Source organism: Lemur catta, chromosome 20, assembly GCF_020740605.2.
Source record: "Lemur catta isolate mLemCat1 chromosome 20, mLemCat1.pri, whole genome shotgun sequence".
Taxonomy (NCBI): Eukaryota; Metazoa; Chordata; class Mammalia; order Primates; family Lemuridae; genus Lemur; species Lemur catta.
In genome coordinates, this window is record NC_059147.1 from 22,205,904 (window position 1) to 22,210,781 (window position 4,878).

Genomic DNA, 4,878 nt, shown 5'->3' on the forward strand with positions numbered 1-4,878 from the left:
ATAGAAAAGTTAGCTGGGTGCAGTGATGTGTGCCTATAGTCCCAGCAACTCGGGAACCTGAGGCAGGAGGACTGCTTGAGGCCAGGAGTTTGAGTTTGCTGTGAGCTATGATGATGCCACTGCACTCTAGCCGGAGTGACAGAGTCTCTGTCTCAAAAATAAATAAATAAAATGTAAAGAAGTACTCTATATGATTAACACAAAAGACTGCCCACATAACGCATTATTTTTATTTTTTTAGAGATGGGGTCTTGCTGTGTTGCCCAGGTTGGACTATAACTCCTGGGCCCAAGTGATCCTCCCACCTGAGTAGCTTACAGGTGCACACCAACATGCCCGGCTCCCATATAACTCAATATTATAGCTAGATCAAGTGCTCAGCCAGAGCAAGAAATGCTTAAGTATTTCACAGGCTGCTTCCCTGCAGCCTATGAAATGAAAAATCCTTTGTGTACCATGCCATGATGATTCATTTTTACAATCAGGGCCCTACAACTAAGAGAGAGGGAAGAACCCTAAGAATGCTGCCTTGGCTTCTAACAATCACTGTGTGACCATGGAAAAAGTCACCCCTTTTCCACTTGGTCTCTATTTCTACCAGTATAAAAATGAGTCCAAAAGTCAAGTGTTTTCTTTTACAAACCTCTGCTTCTTCCCACCCCAACTAGAACAGCTTCACTTTTATCTACAGCACACACTGTGGTTCAGAATTAAGTTTCATCTGAAGTAAGTTTTGATACTAAAAAGAAAGCTTTAAAGATCCTAAAACTAGATGGCTTCTTTTTTCCAGTATTCTAAGATTTTAGTTTTTTTCAGTCTAATGAGCTATACTCTCCAAAGGTGAATTAGCCATTCCAAGATTAGATTACTATTAATATTAGGTTATTAAGTAAGAAATGTCTGATTTCCTTAAGTACTAAGTTTGACAGTTGATATCTCTGACATTTCACTTTGACATTTCTTGTTTTATTTTTATTATGAAGGTACATCCTCATCCTTTCAAATGCATGGTTTGGCTTGTGATTATCTTCCAAATTTTTTTTTAGAGCAATTTTTGTGAAACCATGGATAAATCAAAACTTCATATTATTTTCGAATATGATTTCTCGTGCAACCAATGCAGCACAGACAGCTCAAAATATCAACAAAGTGTTTGGAAAGGATGTGGCTAATGAATGCACAGTACATTGACAGTTTGAGAAATTCTGTTTTGATGATTTCAATCTTGAAAATAAGCCACGTGGGCGACCAGAGACCAAGGTGGATAATGATGAGCTGAAACTTGTCATGGTAGCAAATCTGTCTCAACCTATGTGTGAATTAACAACAAGGTTTGACGTTACTATTCCAACAATATTGGACCATTTCAAACAAATGGACAAGGCAAAGAAGCTGGATAGATGGGTACCACATGAATTAAACGAGCATCAGAGAAGAAAGAAATCATTTCGAAGCTTGCCTGTCTTTGTTGTCACGACATAAAGGCGAACCATTTCTAAACCATATTGTTATGTGATAAAAAATGGATTCTTTTTGACAATAAGTGTTTGGCACAATGACTAGATAAAGATGAAGTGCCAAAACACAGTCCCAAACCAAATATTCATCAAAAGAATCTAATGGTGTCTGTTTGGTGGTCTAGCACTGGTATTATCCACTACAGCTTCACGAAACCTGGTCAATCAATTACAGTGGCTATCTGCTGCAACTAATTGGACGAAATGATGAGGATGTTGTGATTAAGTAGCTGAGGTTGTTCAACAGAGACAAGCCAATACTCTTTTAACACAGTGCTCGACCACATGTCGCACAAACAACGCTGCTCAAACTACAGAAGCTGTATTTGGAAACTCTCTGTCATCCACCGTATTCACCAGACCTTGCACCAACTGACTACCACTTCCTTTCAGGCTTTGGACCACTTCTTGCAAGGAAAAATATTCCATTCTCAACAAGCTGCCGTTAAGATGGCAAAACTATGTTAGTAGTTTAGGCACATACTTGGATTAATTGTACTGCTTCTTGTTTGAGATATAATAATAAACTTTTGATTAGAAGTCATATATTCATATTTAATGACCTAATAGCTAGTAAATTAGAAAAGTGATTTTTTTTAAAGAGATGAGGTCTTGTTATGTTGCCCAGACTGGACATGAACATCTGGGCTCAAGTGATCCTCCTTTCCTAGCCTCCCAAAGTACTGGAATTACAGGTGTGAGCCACCAGGCCCAACTGTAAGAATTCTTAAAGCATTTGAGTCAGGTATGCACAGAAGACCTTCCCTAGGCTGGTTTCAAATAAAAATTTTCCACAGAACCCAAGAATGAGCAGAGATTGGCAAAATGCCCAATATAGAAACACAATGCCAAAGGTGAAACTATCTTAAACATCCAATTTAGGCTGGGCGTGCTGGCTCAAGCCTGTAATCCCAGCACTTTGGGAGGCCATGAGTTCAAGAGCAGCCTGGGCAACATAGCAGGACTCTGTCTCTACAACAAATAGGAAAAATTAGCCAGGCATGGTGGCACGAGCCTATAGTCCCAGCTATTATGGAGGCTGAGGCGAATGGACTGCTTGAGCCCAAAAGTTTGAGGCTGCAGTGAGCTATGAATTCTGCCACTGCACTTCAGCCTGGGTGACACAGCAAGACCCCGTCTCAAAAAAAGAAAAATAAATAAATGTCCAGCTTACAAAAATCTCCAAAATAAAAACACCCTGAAACACATTGATATTTGTTTGCCTTCCCTTCTACCAATTCTCTAACTTGCCCTAATCAGTTTCTGTTTCATTTATATTCAAAGTTTTCTACTCAGGAAGAATTTCAAGGCCCAAGTACTTACTTCCCATACCATTTAAGGAAGTTCAAATCACTGGCTGGAAATACGGCAAACGAATGCTTTCTACTTTCAGAAATTTTACTTCTTTTTTCAGAAAGGCCCTGTCTGTCAGAATTACATCCTCCACAACCCATAAGGTTTTAGAGTATGTTTAAAGATAAGTAAGTCACGCTGTGAACTAGATTCCAATTAATAAGGATTCTCCGAATTTATAGCTCTACAACCAGTGCAAAGAAAGTGAGCTAATATTTAAGGCATCTTGGCCTCCATCCGTTCACAAAACACTCAATGCAGACTAGTGACTTGAACCTTGGTTTCAACGACACAAAAGACCTAAAACACTTCTTAGAAAGGGCAGGATCTTCCAGCTCATTGAAAAAAAAAAGGTTGTTCATAGTCCAGTTGAATACAGACTGAAAATATGCTTGACTTACAGATGGAAATTTATCTAATATGAGGAAAGTTAATTTACATAGATGACCTAAAAATTGTAGCTATTTGTTTAAATTACTCCTATAACTGTAAAACCTAAACAGGTGGGGCAGAGGAGAGGCAGCATTCATTAGAAACCTTGTTGTATCTGTTCCCTCTGATCAAACCTGAACTAGTCCGTCCTTACGTTATAAATTACTATGTTTCTCTTATAACCTCTCTGTTAATTCTTCTCCCATACATCTACCTTAAATTCCCATTTAGTTCCCCTTTCCAGATTGAAGTGTGGCGTTCATCCTAGCAAAAATGTTTTTCACCAGTACTTCACACACGATGTCATCAGAACCCACGTAATTCTCTGTCCATACCTAAGCCTGCCATCCAAAAAACAAACAAAACCACACATACTAGGTTTGCACAGGCATACAAGAGAATACATCCACCGAGATGGGAAACAAATCAAGAAATCTATCCACTTAGTTCAGGTTAACCATAGTTCTTCACTTTCTAATTTAAAGATCACATTAAAACTGGTCAGTTAATAACACTCATGGGAATAATAACGTTAAAGCAAGAAGAAAAAAACAGGAAAGGTGATATATGATCAGCTCACAGGTCCTTTCCTCCACTCCTACTCCCTAACAAAATCCTCCCCAATGCCCCCTTACTTTTTTTATTTTTTTATAGACCGGGTCTTGCTATGTTGCCCAGGCTGGAGTACAGTGGCTATTCACAGATGCAACCATAGCATAGCTTCACTGTAGCCTCAAACTCCTGGGCTCAACTGATCCTCCTGCCTCAGCTTCCTAAGAAGCTGGGACTACAGGCATGTGCCACTATGCCTGGCTAATTTGTCTAGTTTTGTAGAGACCAGGTCTCACTCTTGCTCAGGCTAGTCTTGAACTCCTGGCCTCAAGCCATCCTCCAATCTCAGCCTCCCAAAGTGCTAGGATTACAGGTGTGAGCCACTATACCCAGCTGGGTCAGCTATTATCCATCCAGAATCCCATAGACAACTGCTGAGTTGTTTGAGTTGATTTTCTGATTTGGATGCCTCGAAGACTACCTTTTAAAAAACAATCCAACCCTAAATGAAAGAAAAAAAAAAAAAGACTGCTAATGGAACTGGTAACTCAGGACTTTTTTTTCTTTTAAAAAAAATTAACCGCTGACTGCCAAAGGTCAAAGGCATCTATTTGTTAGATGGAGCACTCCTTCCCTTATAACGCTGCAGTTGAATTCTTCCTTGAACCCTGAGTCTGACCATGGCTATTAGTGGTCAGGTGGTCCTGAGTATGTAATCATAGTCCCCTGTCCCCTAGGGCGACACTGGGCAGGTTCCCATGCCTTTGCACGGGCTGCAGGCTGGCAGATAGTGAAGGTCATCAGTCTTCTGAAGCCTTAGTTGCGTGTTAGGGAATAGAGGGCAAAGATCTTTTTTTCTGAAATCGTGGTCTGCAGAACAGGATCCTATAAAAGTTGCATGAGTTCGTAGCTACTTAGAACATTATCCCAACTGCAAATATCTCAGCGTTTCCATTCACTCTCATTCAATGAAGGGAAATTACTGTCTGTTATTTTGGAAGGTAACATTTATAATGACTAGTTC